At 38.4% G+C, this 17534-nt stretch overlaps 1 pseudogene; it reads left to right on the forward strand.

Annotated features, from left to right (window-relative positions):
* The first annotated feature begins 1115 nt into the window (after positions 1 to 1115).
* LOC118002502 overlaps positions 1116 to 17534 on the forward strand; it is a 34053-nt pseudogene continuing 17634 nt past the window's right edge.

The raw sequence follows: 17534 nt of genomic DNA on the forward strand, positions 1-17534 counted from the left end.
GTTAAGTCAACATTTTAATTAAAAATGTTTTCATTTATTTATCAATAGATATTGTAGGCTCCTTTTAATGTTCTGGGAATGCAAGAGTGATGCTTTCTTTTTGCATCATGCTTCTCCATGTTTTTGAATACCCTCTTCTGTCCTAGTGCTATTGCTGTAAGTGAGAATACTTATGGATGATGAGCCTATCGCTCAACTCCCTGGACTGAAAAAGCCAGAACCTTGAGCTAATGCAAATGGGGGTTAACAAAAACATGGAGAAGAAAGAATGATCTCTTTCTTTGAAAACCACATTCCATGAATATTACTTATTGACTTTATAAATCTACATTGAAAATTCTATTCTATAGAAATAATTTCAAAAGTACATGGCATACTTATTGCAATATTGTTTGTAACAGTAAAAACTGAAAAAGAACTAAAATGGTCATCTACAGGGGAATGTCTACGTAGCATATTCATATCTAGAACAGTATTGCAACCTTAAAATAACATATATCTACTTTTGTGGAAATGTGTTTAATTGGTACATTAAAAAATTTCCAAAATATAAATAGCAGAATCTCATTTTTATAAAAAAAGATATAGAATTTCATTCTAGAGGACAGACTTAGCACCACTTTAGCTACTCTATATCATAAAAAAATCTCTAGAAATGATCATATATTTTCTTTTTAAAATTCACATCTGGTATGTAAATCAAGAAGGAGAATTCTCAATGGATTATAACATATAAAAAATTCTTGAAAGGTGGGAAATGAGAAGAATGAAAGTTCCCAAGACATAGAACACATTTTTCTTCTAGAAAAGTTGGGAGTTGTACCAAGGGAGCTTCATACCCAAGTGTAGTGGATCCTGAGTTCAAGAGTGGTCCTAAGAGTAACCAACTGGTAATCAGAAGAGGGAATCAAGCAGGACAGATTCTGAATAACCCACCTTCTCAGGCCAGAGAGCAACCACAGGGTTTTCAGGCTCAGGTGGGATGGGGATGGGAGGGTGTCAGGCTGTGACAACTTGAGGTCAAGGAAATAGGGTAACACTAAAGGCTACATATTGCACCAGTAGAATATCCCAAGCCTCTCTACTCTGAGTGAAACCTGCTCAGTCACAGGCCACAGCAGTTCATCTCACCTCTCCTCATAAGTGGACAATCATTCAGTCAACCCAGCAAGGTGTTTCAGCTGTAGAGATGAGAGGACACCAATAGTCACCAATCACATCGTGCTTTTTTTCTGGAACTGGTCCTTTTAGAAGTGTCCCTTTCTTGTTGTGAGTGGTATGGAGTCAGCTCATATGTCTCTGAGACCCAAAAATCGAGAGATTCTTTGTGCCTGGCTGCTGTACCCAGTGGCTTGGTGGTCATCACCATGCCATAAAAAAATGTATTGAGAGCTACACCTACACCATAAGCGCTATGGATACTCATTTGCATTACCAAGAGAAAAAGAGAAAGAAGGAAGGTTAAGAGGCTCACAAATGTTCAAAGGCAAGAAGATGATTGGTCTGAATGGTAAGCTTTACCACAAACAGTGCCATGTTGAGAAAATACAAATGAAAAAGACTATTAAGATGCATGAAAAGAGAAACACCAAACAAAAGAATGATAAAAAGACTCCACAAGGAGCAGTACCTGTATATCTACTGGACAAAGAGGGACAGTCATGAGCTAAGATACTTTCCAAAATGATTAAACAGGGGTGCCTTGGTGGCTCAGTTGGTTAAGTGTCTGCCTTCGGCTCAGGTTACGGTCCCAGTCCCACATCAGGCTCCTTGCTCAGGAGGGAGTCTGCTTTTCCCTCTGCACCCCTCCCCCCAACTCATGTGTGTGCGCTCTCTCTCTCACTGTCTCTCAAAATAAATAAATAAAATCTTTAAAAAATGATTAAACAAAAACAAAAAATGAAAGCAGAAAATTTCTGCCCAAAGTTCCTGCCTGGGAAGAAATAGAAGTATTAAGTTATTCGAACAGGAAAGAAAGAGAAGAAAATATGGAAGAAGATGGTTCTTAAAGTCTGCTGTGTTGGAGATGGCTTTACTCAAAAACCACCTAAATATTAAAGATTCATTAAGTCAATGGACTTAAGTTTCAAGATCAGGTGCATTCAGAGTGGTATGGCTGTAGACGTCTGTGGCTGGGCTTATGTTACAAAAAGGCCATGTAACTCATCCTGAACTGAATGGCACCTTTTGCCTACCAATATTTGGTATAAAGAAGAGTCTCCTATCCCCACTATACCCAACTTTGAATGTCATTACCAAAGGAACTGTCATTGAGGTGAACATCAGCAAGTTGGGCCTTGTGACATAATAACACAGGAGGCAAAGTATTTGGGGAAGATATGCCCACAGGTTACCAGCAATTCTGAAAATGATAGATGCATAAATGTGGTCCTATGTTTTGACATCAATTTCATACAAGTAACTCCTTATAATTATTGAAGACTACACACCAATCAAGAAAACCAGCATTACTGTGATGTTTCTGAATACTACCCAACAGCCTTAAATGTCCGCAATCATCAAGAATACTATTTATTCTATCGTTAAAAAAAACATTAAAATGGCCTAGTTTTAGAAAAAAAAGTCATCAATCATTCGAGAAAAGCCAATACTTTGTTGTTCCTCAGTAAAAGATTAGCTTAATCATGAGGACAGAGACTTAGAAGAATAAGCATAACAGGAAGTTTAGAGTAAATATAATTTATATCCTAAAAAATGTAAGAAGATATTTAACCCATAATAAAATTAACCTAATATATAATGGAAATTAAAACTGTCATCATTGTTGGCAAGAATATGGAAAAAATGGAACCCCTGCACACTGTTGATAAGAATATAAAATGGTGCAGCTGTTATAGAAAATAGTATGGAAGTTCTTAAAAAAAAATTAAAAATAGGGGTGCCTGGGTGGCTCAGTCGGTAAAGCATCTGCCTTTGGCTCTGATCATGATCCCAGAGTTCTGGGATTGAGTCCTGCGTCAGGCTCCCTGCTCAGTGGGGAGACTACTTCTCCCTCTGCCCCTCCCGCCATTTGTTCTCTCTCTCTCAAATAAATAAATAAAATTGTTTTAAAAATTAAAATTACCAGATGATCCAGCAATCCTAAGTCTGGGTATTTATCCAAAAGAATTGAAATCAGGATCTCAAACAGATATTAGCACTCCCATGTTCATTGCAGCACTATTCACAAATAGCCAAGATATGGAGACAACTTAAATGCCCATCGATGATGGATGAATGGGTAAGGAAAAGGTGGTATACAGATAAAATGGAAAATTATTTACTTTAAAAAATCATATGTGTGAAAGATGGCGGAGGAGTAGGAGACCTGGATTTCGTCTCCTCTCAGGAATTCAGCTGGATAGGAATCAAACCATTCTGAACACCTACAAACCCAACAGGAGATCGAAGAAAGGAATAGCAACAACTCTCTGAAGAGAAAAGCGACCACTTTCTGGAAGGTAGGACGTGCGGAGAAGTGAATCCGAGGTGATATTCGGGAGGATAGACGGCGGGGGAGGGGCCTCCGTCGGCCGCTTCTGGCAAGTGATAGAACCATGGAGCACAAAATCGGAACTTTTAAAAGTCTGCTCCGCCGAGGGACGTCACTCCGGTGGCTAAGCGGGGGGTGGAACCCTCCGGGACAGTGTGGTCTCAGGACCCTTGGGGTCACAGAAAGACCAGGGGTGCCTGAGTGCGGCAGAGCTCCCAGGTTACGGAGCAGGGAAGCCGGCTGCAGAGGCGGAGCCCAGGCGCGGGCTCTCAGCTCGGGGTGGCCATAAACCGTGATCCGCGGCCCAGTCGGGCCCCTGCTCCTCCAGCAGGGACCCAACAAGCGGCAGATCCGGGGAGACTCACCTTCCTCCCCCGGGAGGAGCCGCGCGGGAGCTCACTGCAGAGATCTGCTGGGTTTGGAGACTCCACCCGGGGTCGGGTGCCAGGGATAGAAACGCGCGGTCACAGGCCGGGTGAGCACGGAGTGCGGCCGGAGACCGGGGAGATGGGAGTGACTGACGGCTTTTCTCTGGGGGCTCACTGAGGAGCAGGGCCCCGAGTTCTCGGCTCCCCCGGGGGGGAGATTGGGACGCCGCCATTTTCACTCTCCGCCTCCAAAGCTGGACGGAAAGCTTGCAGGGAAAAAAGGCCCCAGAGAGCAAACCCGAGCAGATGACTTAGCCGGGAGGGGGCAAGGGCAGGGCAATTCCGCCTCCGGCAGAGACATTTGGAAACCACGGCAACAGGCCCCTCCCCAGAAGATCAGCGAGAACAGCCAGCCAAGACCAAGTTTACCGATCAATGAGAACGGCAGAACTCCAGCGCTAGGGGACTACTGCACATAGAATTCACGGCTTTTTTACCATGATTCTTTAGTCTTTTAAAGTTAATTTTTTTTTAACTGTCTTTTTGTCTTTTTTTTTCTTCTTCAATTTTTCTTTTTCCCTTTTTCAACCAACATCTTATCAATCCCTTTTTTTAAAAAAAACATTTTTATTTTTCATTTTTAGAGTCATATTCTATCCCTTCATAGTAGTTACCCATATTTTTGGCTTATATATATACAAGTTGTTCTCTCTTTAAAATTTTGAGATAGTTTCTTCTAACAGATTAAAATATACCCTAAATCTCTAGTATATGGTGTTTTCTATTCCCCTGCCTGATCACATCCTCTCCCTTTTTTTTTCTTTTTTCTTTTTTTAAATCCTCTTCTTTCTTTTTTCAAAAACTTATCAATTCCTTTTATAAAATTTTTTATAATTTCCATCTTTACAGTCATATTCCATCCCTTCATCATATCAACCCTTATTTTTTTACATATATAAGTTTTTCTTTCTTTAAAATTTTGGGAGGCACTTTCTTCTAAAAGACCAAAATACACCCCAAATCTAGTGTGTGGCACTGATCTATATACCAGCCTGATCATATTTGATCACATTCTGTTTTTGTTGTTGTTGTTGTTGTTGTTTTGTTTTGTTTGTTTTTCTTTTTATCTTTATCTTTTTCTTTTTTTTTCTTTCTCTCTTTTCTCTCTTTCCCTTTCTTTTCCCACTGCTTCAGGTCTTTTCTGATTTGTTTAGAGTATATTTTCTGGGGACGTTGTTACTCTGCTAGCATTTTGTTTTCTCATTAATCTATTCTCCTCTGCACAAAATGACAAGATGGAAAAAATCACCTCAACAAAAAGAACAAGAGGTAGAACCGACTGCCAGGGACCTACTCAATACGGACATTAGTTCGATGTCAGATCTAGAGTTCAGAATCATCACTTTAAAGATACTAGCTGGGCTTGAAAAAAATATGGAAGTTATTAGAGAAACCCTTTCTGGAGAAGTAAAAGAACTAAAATCCAACCAAGTAGAAATCAAAAAGGCTATTAATGAGGTGCAATCAAAAATGGGGGTGATAACTGCTAGAATAAATGAGGCAGAAGAGAGAATCAGTAATATAGAAGATGAAATGATGGAAAATAAAGAAGCTGAGAAAAAGAGAGATAAACAACTACTGGATCACGAGGGCAGAATTCGAGAGATAAGCGATACCATAAGACGAAACAACATTAGAATAATTGGGATCCCAGAAGAAGAAGAAAGAGAGAGAGGGGCAGAAGGTATAATGGAGCAAATTATAGGAGAGAACTTCCCTGATTTGGGGAAGGAAACAGGCATCAAAATCCAGGAAGCACAGAGAACCCCTCTCAGAATCAATAAAAATAGGTCAACACCCCGACATCTAATAGTAAAACTTACGAGTCTCATAGACAAAGAGAAAATCCTGAAAGCAGCTCGGGAGAAGAGATATGTAACCTACAAGGGTAGAAACATTAGATTGGCAACAGACCTATCCACAGAGACCTGGCAGGCCAGAAAGGACTGGCAGGATAGATTCAGAGCACTAAATGAGAAAAATATGCAGCCAAGAATACTCTATCCAGCTAGGCTGTCATTGAAAATTGAAGGAGAGATAAAAAGCTTCCAGGACAAACAAAAACTAAAGGAATTTGCAAACACAAAACCAGCCCTACAGGAAATCTTGAAAGGGGTCCTCTAAGCAAAGAGAGAGCCTAAAAGCAACATAGACCAGAAAGGAACACAGACAATATACGGTAACAGTCACCTTACAGGCAATACAATGGCACTAAATTCCTATCTTTCAATAGTTACCCTGAATGTAAATGGGCTCAATGCCCCAATCAAAAGACACAGGCTATCAGACTGAATTAAAAAACAAGACCCATCGATATGCTGTCTGCAAGAGACTCATTTTAGAACCAAAGACACCCCCAGATTGAAAGTGAGGGGGTGGAAAACCATTTACCATGCTAATGGACACCAAAAGAAAGCTGGGGTGGCAATCCTTATATCAGACAAATTAGATTTTCAACCAAAGACTGTAATAAGAGATGAGGAAGGACATTATATCCTACTTAAAGGATCTATCCAACAAGAAGATCTAACAATTGTAAATATCTATGCCCCTAACATGGGAGCAGCCAATTATATAAGGCAATTAATAACAAAAGCAAAGAAACACATCAACAACAATACAATAATAGTGGGGGACTTTAACACCCCCCTCACTGAAATGGACAGATCGTCTAAGCAAAAGATCAACAAGGAAATAAAGACTTTAAATGACACACTGGACCAAATGGACTTCACAGACCTATTCAGAACATTCCACCCCAAAGCAACGGAATACACATTCTTCTCTAGTGCCCATGGAACATTCTCCAGAATAGATCCCATCCTAGGTCATAAATCGGGTCTCAACCGGTACCAAAAGATTGGGATCATTCCCTGCCTATTTTCAGACCACAATGCTTTGAAACTAGAACTCAATCACAAGAGGAAAGTCGGAAAGAACTCAAATACATGGAGACTAAAGAGCATCCTACTGAAGAATGAATGGGTCAATCAGGAAATTAAAGAAGAATTAAAAAAATACATGGAAACCAATGAAAATGAAAACACAACTATTCAAATCTTTGGGATACAGCAAAGGCAGTCCTAAGAGGAAAGTATATAGCAATACAAGCCTTTCTCAAGAAACAAGAAAGGTCTCAAGTACACAACCTAACCCTCCACCTAAAGGAGCTGGAGAAACAACAGCAAAGAAAGCCTAAACCCAGCAGGAGAAGAGAAATCATAAAGATCAGAGCAGAAATCAATGAAATAGAAACTAAAAGAACAGTAGAACAGATCAACGAAACTAGGAGCTGGTTCTTTGAAAGAATTAATAAGATTGATAAACCCCTGGCCAGACTTATCAAAAAGAGAAGAGAAATGACCCAAATCAACAAAATCATGAATGAAAGAGGAGAGATCACAACCAACACCAAAGAAATACAAACAATTATAAGAACCTATTATGAGCAACTCTATGCCAGCAAATTAGATAACCTGGAAGAAGTGGAGGCATTCCTAGAGATGTATCAACTACCAAAACTGAACTAGGATGAAATAGAAAACTTGAACAGACCTATAACCACTAAGGAAATTGAAGCAGTCATCAAAAATCTCCAAAAAACAAAAGCCCAGGGGCAGATGGCTTCCCAGGGGAATTCTACCAAACATTTCAAGAAGAATTAATACCTATTCTTCTGAAACTGTTCCAAAAAATAGAAATGGAAGGAAAACTTCCAAACTCATCTTATGAGGCCAGCATTACCTTGATCCCAAAACCAGACAAAGACCCCATCAAAAAGGAGAATTACAGACCAATATCCCTGATGAACATGGATGCAAAAATTCTCACCAAAATACTAGCCAATAGGATCCAACAGTACATTAAAAGGATTATTCACCACGACCAAGTGGGATTTATCCCTGGGCTGCAAGGTTGGTTCAACATCTGCAAATCAATCAATGTGATACAATACATTAACAAAAGAAAGAACAAGAATCATATGATCCTCTCAACAGATGCAGAAAAAGCTTTTGACAAAGTACAGCATCCTTTCTTGATCAAAACTCTTCAGAGTATAGGGATCGAGGGTACATACCTCAATATCATAAAAGCCATCTATGAAAAACCTACAGCAAATATCATTCTCAATGGGGAAAAACTGAGAGCTTTCCCCCTAAGGTCAGGAACGTGGCAGGGATGTCCACTATCACCACTGCTATTCAACATAGTATTGGAAGTCCTAGCCACAGCAATCAGACAACAAAAAGAAATCAAAGGCATCCAAATTGGCAAAGAAGAAGTCAAACTCTCACTCTTTGCAGATGATATGATACTTTATGTGGAAAACCCAAAAGACTCCACCCCAAAACTGCTAGAACTCATACAGGAATTCAGTAAAGTGGCAGGATATAAAATCAATGCACAGAAGTCAGTGGCATTCCTATACACCAACAACAAGACAGAAGAAAGAGAAATTAAGGAGTCGATCCCATTTACAATTGCACCCAAAACCATAAGATACCTAGGAATAAATCTAACCAAAGAGACAAAGGATCTGTACTCAGAAAACTATAAAATACTCATGAAAGAAATTGAGGAAGACACAAAGAAATGGAAAAACGTTCCATGCTCATGGATTGGAAGAACAAATATTGTGAAGATGTCAATGCTACCTAGAGCAATCTACACATTCAATGCAATCCCCATCAAAATACCATCCACTTTTTTCAAAGAAATGGAACAAATAATCCTAAAATTTGTATGGAACCAGAAAAGACCCCGCATAGCCAGAGGAATGTTGAAAAAGAAAAGCAAAGCCGGCGGCATCACAATTCCGGACTTCCAGCTCTATTACAAAGCTGTCATCATCAAGACAGCATGGTACTGGCACAAAAACAGACACATAGATCAATGGAACAGAATAGAGAGCCCAGAAATGGACCCTCAACTCTATGGTCAACTAATCTTTGACAAAGCAGGAAAGAATGTCCAGTGGAAAAAAGACAGTCTCTTCAACAAATGGTGTTGGGAAAATTGGATAGCCACATGCAGAAGAATGAAACTGGACCATTTCCTTACACCACACACAAAAATAGACTCAAAATAGTTGAAAGACCTCAATGTGAGACAGGAGTCCATCAAAATCCTAAAGGAGAACACAGGCAGCAACCTCTTTGACCTCAGCCAAAGCAACTTCTTCCTAGAAACATCACCAAAGGCAAGGGAAGCCAGGGCAAAAATGAACTATTGGGACTTCATCAAGATAAAAAAGCTTTTGCAAAGCAAAGGAAACAGTCAACAAAACCAAAAGACAACCGACAGAATGGGAGAAGATATTTGCAAATGACATATCAGATAAAGGGCTAGTATCCAAAATCTATAAAGAACTCATCAAACTCAACACCCAAAGAACAAAGAATCCAATCAAGAAATGGGCAGAAGACATGAACAGACGTTTTTCCAAAGAAGACATCCAAATGGCCAACAGACACATGAAAAAGTGCTCAATATCGCTCGGCATCAGGGAAATCCAAATCAAAACCTCAATGAGATACCACCTCACACCAGTCAGAATGGCTAAAATTAACAAGTCAGGAAACGACAGATGTTGGTGGGGATGCGGAGAAAGGGGAACCCTCCTACACTGTTGATGAGAATGCAAGCTGGTGCAGCCACTCTGGAAAACAGTATGGAGGTTCCTCAAAAAGTTGAAAATAGAGCTACCATATGATCCAGCAATTGCACTACTGGGTATTTACCCCAAAGATACAAAAGTAGGGATTCGAAAGGGTACGTGCACCCTGATGTTTATAGCAGCAATGTCCACAATAGCCAAACTGTGGAAAGAGCCAAGATGTCCATCGACAGATGACTGGATAAAGAAGATGTGGTATATATATACAATAGAATATTATGCAGCCATCAAAAGGAATGAGATCTTGCCATTTGCAACGACGTGGATGGAACTGGAGGGTATTATGTTGAGTGAAATAAGTCAAACAGAGAAAGACATGTATCATATGATCTCACTGATATGAGGAATTCTTAATTGTAGGAAACAAACTGAGGGTTGCTGGAGTGGGGGGTGGGGTGGGAGGGATGGGGTGACTGGGTGATAGACACTGGGGAGGGTATGTGCTCTGGTAAGCGCTGTGAATTGTGCAAGACTGTTGAATCTCAGATCTGTACCTCTGAAACAAATAATGCAATATATGTTAAGAAAAAAAAAAGAAGAAGAAGGTAGCGGGAGGGGAAGAATGAAGCAGGGGAAATCGGAGGGGTAGACGAACCATGAGAGAAGATGGACTCTGAAAAACAAACAGGGTTCTATAGGGGAGGGGGGTGGGAGGATGGGTTAGCCTGGTGGTGGGTATTGAGGAGGGCACATTCTGCATGGAGCACTGGGTGTTATGCACAAACAATGAATCATGGAACACTTCATCTAAAACTAATGATGTAATGTATGGGGATTAACATAAGAATAAAAAAAAAATCATATGTGATAACATGGAGGAACCTTGAGGACATTATGTTAAGTAGAATAAACCAGCCACAGAAGGACAAACACTTCATGACTCCATTTATATAAGCTATCTAAAGTGGTCAAACTCAGAGAAGCAGAGAGTAGCATGGTGGTTTCTGGGCCTGGAGGGAAGCGGAAATGGGGAGTTCCTATGGATGAGTATAAAGTTTCAATTATAGAAGATGAACAACTCCTAGAGATCTACTGTACAACATTTTGCCTGTAGTTAACAACACTTAAAAATTTAACATAAATCTTATGTTAAGTGTTCTTACCACAATACAATTTTTTAAAAATTTAAAAATAAAATTCTCATCATTGAAATAACACTCGGTAGTTGGGTTGAACAAAAGAAAGGCCATAGTTCAAGAGAAACTAGTAAGCTAGAACCAAGGAATTTTCTGGAATTTAAATAGTTGGAGAGGCAACATTGTGTGGTTGTTAAGAGCACAGACTCTGGAAACAGACTGCCTAGGTTTGAATATTAGGTCTGTACTTACTGGCTGTGTGACATTGGAAAAATCATTCAAATTTTTTGTGCACAAGCTTGTTATTAAGCTTTTTTCTTTAAACTCCAAACATATCCTACAATACTTTTTTTTTTTTTTCATGAAACTGCGGCTAGGAATTTGTAAATATATTTCTCCTTTGTCACTTTATTAACTGTATTTGCCCACAGAGAGCACAAAAGCACAATGAAGATGCTGGAGGCAGGGGTAGGAACTTCCTGTTTGCTTGAAGTTAATGTCACTATGGTTCTAACAATAGGATGTAATCCTAGCAATAGCAGTTGGTTCCAGTCTCTGCCTTCCTTTGTGATCCCAAAACAGGCTTCTTCACCCTCCCTCACCAGTATCCATACAGTGGGCACTGCCTCATCTCCAAGAGACCCCTCCTCTGCCTACATGACCGACAGTAACACCTGCTGCTCAGAGTTCTGTACTCCAGTTCCATGGAGTTTCTAGGTTCTGAAAATCTTTCATGAATTTCCCCACACTTACAGGTGGCAGCCACTTTTACTTCCATATACCTCTAGGTCAACTCAGTGTTCTCATTTTGCCTTTTCAGTGTTCCAATACTTGCTTAACCAATCCCCTATGTAAGTTCTCTCTGCTGAAATATCTAGGGTGTTTTTGTTTTCCCAAATCAATCCCAACTAATATAGTTTATCATGTTCTACCAGAACTAGGTGGTTATGAAAATTGAATTGAGTTAATACATGTAAAGCACTAAGAACAGTGTCTATATATAAAAAGCTATATAAGTATTCACTATCATTTTCAAATGCTATCTCAAAAAGCTAAGGAAAACATAAGAAAAAATGAGAGTCACTGAAGATAGAACTAAACATTTCAGCAGCTATTTTAGAAGATGAGAATCAAAATTACTCAAAGACAATAGATATATAGATGAATATATGATAGAAAGATGATGGATAGAGAGATAGATGAGGAGAGAAGAATTTGCATGAATTTAATATTTAGATATGTCATTGGCAGAAGAAAACACACATATAAACAGGTACATACAAACACAACAGTTTATACCTACGTATATCATTTGCAACTCTTACACCACCAAGCTGGTATTACAGCTAACCCTTGAACAACATGCAGGTTAAAGGTGCTGACGCCACATGCAGCTGAAAATCCAAATATAACTTTTGACTCTCCAAAACTTTAACCATGAATAGCCTACTGTTGACCGAAAGCCTTACCAATAACATAAATAGTTAATTAACATATTTTGTAGGTTATATGTATTATATACTGTATTCTTACAATAAAGTAAGGTAGGGAAAAGAAAATGTAACTAAGAACATAATAAGGAGGAGAAAATACATTTACAGTACTGTATCAAAAAAAAAAAATCCACATATAAATGGACTCTTGCAGTCCAAACCCATGTTGTCCAAGGGGCAGCTGTTATCTGTTATCAAATGTAGATAAGGAGAGAATAAGAAAGTAAAACTGTTGAAAAGTTTCATTTGTGAACAGAAGCATGATATCTAAAATAAAATACTAGTAATAAAGCTAGCAGTGTTTTAGAAAATAATATGACGTAATTAGCGTTTATTTCAGAAATGCAAGTGTAGTTTAATATCAGAATTTATTATGATAGTTCAGGGCGCCTGGGTGGCTCAGTTGGTTAAGCAACTGCCTTCGGCTCAGGTCATGATCCTGGAGTCCCGGGATCGAGTCCCACATCGGGCTCCCTGCTCGGCAGGGAGTCTGCTTCTCCCTCTGACCCTCCCCCCTCTCATGTGCTCTCTCTCATTCTCTCTCTCTCAAATAAATAAATAAATAATAAAATCTTTAAAAAAAAAAGAATTTATTATGATAGTTCAGCTCATAAATAAGAAGGAAAACTGTATGATGATCTCAATAGATAATGAAAAAGCATTTGATGATATTGAACACCCATTCTTTATTTAAAAAAAAAAAACTCCGAGAAAATGAGAACTAAAATCAACTCTAATTTGATATGAAATTTCTACCAGTAACCTATAGCAAATATCATGATCAATAGTGAGTTCCTAGAAGCATTCCCATCAAAGTCAGGAAGTAGATAAAAATGCCTGCTAATGTCTTTAATATTCTACATTGGAGTTCCAAATTAATAAAATAAGAAAAAGAATATGAAGTACACATACTGAAAGGGAAAGGTAAAAATCGTGATTTACAAGTGATAAGATGACCTATATAGTTTGTCAGTTGATTGTCTTTGTTTTCCTAGTAGAATAAATAAGGAAGTTCAGTATTGTGGCCTGATAAAAAATAAATGCTAAAAAAAAAAATCTAGAGCTCTCCTACGTACCAGTGGAATATAATAGATTTAAAGATCCTTCTTCTGATGGAAACACAATATATAAAACAACAAGGAAGGAATCAGAAGTAAATGTATAGTAACATAGAGAAAATTATAAAATTTTGCTGAAGGTGCAAAATTTGGATTTTCAGCTGCATGTGGCGTCAGCACCTTTAACCTGCATGTTGTTCAAGGGTTAGCTGTAATACCAGCTTGGTGGTGTAAGAGTTGCAAATGATATACGTAGGTATAAACTGTTGTGTTTGTATGTACCTGTTTATATGTGTGTTTTCTTCTGCCAATGACATATAAAATTTTACTCAGGAAAGACCTGAGTAAAGGAGAAATATAACATGTTTGTTCATGGGAAGATGCAATAAATAAAGTTGTTAATTCTTTCAAACTTATTAAATTCAATGTAATCCACCAGAATTCCCCACAAGATGTTTCATCCTTCTTGACCAGAAGAGTCTAAAACTCAAGCAAAAGAGGGGCACCTGGCTGGCTTAGTCGGTAGAGCATGCGACTCTTGATCTCCAGGTTGTGAGTTCGAGCCCCAGTTTGGGTGTAGAGATTACTTTAAAAAAAATCAAATTCAAGTGAAAGAATAAATGTGAAAAAAGGTAAAGGCAGTTTTGTAAAAGAATAAATTGAGAGTAACTTGATCTAACAGATTTCAAATTCTAAAGATCTAGATAGTAAAGCAGTATGATACACGTGTGCATGTATAGGAATAGATGTACGCTCACTGGGATGGAGATATTTCCAAGCTGTACTGTTGAGTGAAAAAAGTAAAAAGTGAAGAAAGTAATGATTTTCTCTTTTTTAATTCACAAAGCAGGAATAGATCCAGGTGAGCACATATCCACTGAAGACTTAGATGGTGGCTACTGATTATATGGATTCTCTCACCTTATGAGTAGTCTTGTGATTTTTAAGGAATGTAATCATATATGACTCAAGTAAAGATAAATAAAAATATTTTTAACCCTGGATTCTTTATATACAGAAATACAAACTTATTTATATCTATATAGTTATATCTTTCCATCTTTATGAACTAACTTATAATGTGCAACAACCCATTTCAAAACTCGGTTACTTAAAACATTCTTAGTTCTCATGATTCAGTGGTTGGGTTTGGAAGTTGTTCTGACTTAGCTGAGGATGAACTGTCTAGAATGACCTCACTCACCTGTCCTGGCCTCTGCTGGAATGGCAGGGACAGTTAGTGTGGCTGAGGCTCGCTGCACGTGGTCTCTCATCCTTCAGGAAGCCACCTAGGCTTGTTCACATGGTGGTGGAAAGGTTGCCAACAGTAGGAGAAGGCACACCTTAGCACAAGCATTTTTCAAGCTCCTATTTGTATCAGATTTGCTATCATCTCATTGGCTAAAGCAAGTCATCTGGCCACACCCAGGCAGTGTGGGAGGGGACTACCCATTGAAGAAAAAAGCACAAAAGAATACACACCAAGCAATAAAGTGGATATACCCGGGAGGTGGAGATAATGGAGGATGAAGAAGGAGGATGTTTACTTCCTTACATACCAGCATGATGTTTTGTTTTGTTGTTTACGATGAGCATGTATTATTTTTGCAAATTATATAACTGAAAAGTTAACAGAAGAAAACATTCTTTCACGGGTATGGACTGAGTTTCCACACTTTGACTTCACTCCCCATATCTGCATACATTTACCTTCCACAGCCACTGAGTCTTCATGCCCTCACCTATGTTAACATGCATTCTCCTACAATGAGACACTGCAAAATGCCTACCTCCTAGAAACTTCACCTTTGCAGTCACCCTAGCATCTGCCTGCACATAATGCACAGAGAGTATGGAAACATGCATAACAAAGTAAAGAAGGACAAAAAGGCTTTTAGAAGTCCCAATTGGTGGCAGCTGCTTCTGTCCCCCAAGGGAGTGGTACAATTTCCCTCTAGAGCCAACAGCTTTTTGTAAAGCAAAATGCCTCCACTGGCTGATTTAGAGTGCAAACATTGAGCATCTCAGGACACGGTTTAGAAGGATACAATGTAAGAAAGAGAGTCACATTTCTTGTGACATTGGAGAAAATAAAGATGATTCAGGAAGGAATGAGAAGAAAACAAAGGAAGAAAAAGCAAAATAATGGTTTTGGGTAATGTGGGTGGCTAAAATTATTTTCAGGACTGAGTGTGTTAATTATTAAATGGTTGTCTTTCTCCTTTGTTGCCCTTCTATACGCTGCTTTGCTATGCTGATGCTTGGATGCTGCAAAGTACATTTTCCTTTGTCAGCTGCCTTTGTTAGGTTTTGCCACAATGAGTCCGGGGACTTGCTCCTTCCTCTTTGCTTGTTACTCCTGTCATTGGAGCCATTTGCTGTTTGTATAATCATCCTCCCAACAAAGAACTTCATTCAAGTAGCAGAAGTCAGCTTCAGTCTCTATATTCTGGCACTTCCAGGACCAGCCTCATTGTACCCTTTTTGAAAAAGGGAAGAAAATGTATATGATTTTAGTTCATTGGAAAGCTGTTGCACAGTAGATCAGACTCTGATCTTCATTTTTCAAGAAAGAAAAAGCCAAAATAAAAAAAATTCCATCTTTAAAAAAATTTTTCAAAAAATTGTCATCACAAAAATTGTTAATTCTACTTCATTAAAAGCTCATGTTTTGCTTTAACTTTCACATATGCACAGTTTAAATATTCACAGTCTTGATATACAATTTAGTAAGCCTTTGTATTTACATTGTCATAAATATTTTTCATGTCTTTACATGTTTTGTGTTTGTAATCATCATGTAACATTCCATCATCTGGTTGTGCCATAAATTATTCAGCCTTCCATTTGGGGTATTTGTTTTAAAATTTTGCTATCTTAGATTAACCCATGAAGATATTAATTGTGTCACTAAATTTTTGCTTCCAGCATATTGTTTCTTTTTGAAATACTTTTAGAGAAGACAAAGGGTGCTAGCTAAGAGCACATTTATGGCTCTTACTTTTAAAATACTGCTTTATGAAAAGATTGTAAAGTATTGTTAGTAAGGAACTAGTTTATCTTAGCCACATCAGCTCATGTTATCTTTTTTTTTTAAATCCTCATTTCCAAGGTGCTATAATTTGCAATTTTAACTACTAATGAGGAAAAGAATCTTTCCATCTGTTTTCTTCTTGTATTTGTTGATGAGGATTATAAAATGTGCAGAGGAAAGGAAAATACCTTGAGAAAAGACAGAAATTAACACAGCTGGGGGGTAAAAGGGAAGATTGCTGGATGGTAGGAGGATAAGTAGAAATATTATTTATAATATGCATATGTATTTTTCATAGCTATGCACATGTACACATATTAGATGTCTTCATATTTCTCCCTGATCAAGTATTTGCTATAAGCCCAACACTATATTAAGTGATGCTTTTTTTAAGAAAAGATTTTATTTATTTGAGAGAGAGAGAGAGAGAGAGCATGTGCAGGGGGGAGGGGCAGAGGGACAAGCAGACTCCACTGAGCAGGAAGCCCAACATGGAGCTTGACACGGGGCTCCATCCCAGGACCCTGAGATCAGGACCTGAGCTGAAGGCAGACGCTTAACCGACTGAGCCACCCAGGCTGCCCTTAAGTGATGCTTTCAATAAATCTCATATTATCCTCGTAACAATCCAATGTTTGTTTTCCCCAGTTTTCTGGCAGGAAACTGAAAGCTCATGGAGGTTAAGTCACACACATAGCCACCACATTTAGTAGCAGTGTGGGATTTTTCCAATTTTTGTCTTACTCTAACACATTTCTAAATACCAGGTGATACTCTAAATATTTTACTGAAGCGAAGAATCAGTACTGAGAAATAAAGGCACACATGAAAGGCTATCATAAATTGGTAAAAGTGGAATCTTCCTGGACCCTGGTAGGATCTACCAAAATGAGATCCATATTGGCTGTAAGGACTATATTCATTTTCTGCTGCCAAATGAACTTGGTTTTAGTTTAATTCTCTTTATAGAATTGATGTTTGTTCTTGGCTAACCATCTATGATATTATTATACTGCACACAATGAATTATTCACCCGAATGTGCCTTACAATTAGCCTCAGCAGAGTATTTGTTCCTTTCTCCAAACATTTTACTTTATCTATAAAGATTAAATTAATCATCTCTGCCAGCAATGAATAACTGAGAGAATTAGTTTTTAATATCTGGAGTAGAGAAGGGGAAATTGCAGGCAGAGCAATACATTTTGCTTGACCAGTGTTCCATGTTTCCTTTTATAATCTGTATTCTGTATCATATGCAGCATCTTTGGCTGGG

The sequence above is a fragment of the Mirounga leonina genome, unplaced genomic scaffold (assembly GCF_011800145.1).
Source record: "Mirounga leonina isolate KUSES-001 unplaced genomic scaffold, KU_Mleo_1.0 Mir_82, whole genome shotgun sequence".
Lineage (NCBI taxonomy): Eukaryota > Metazoa > Chordata > Mammalia > Carnivora > Phocidae > Mirounga > Mirounga leonina.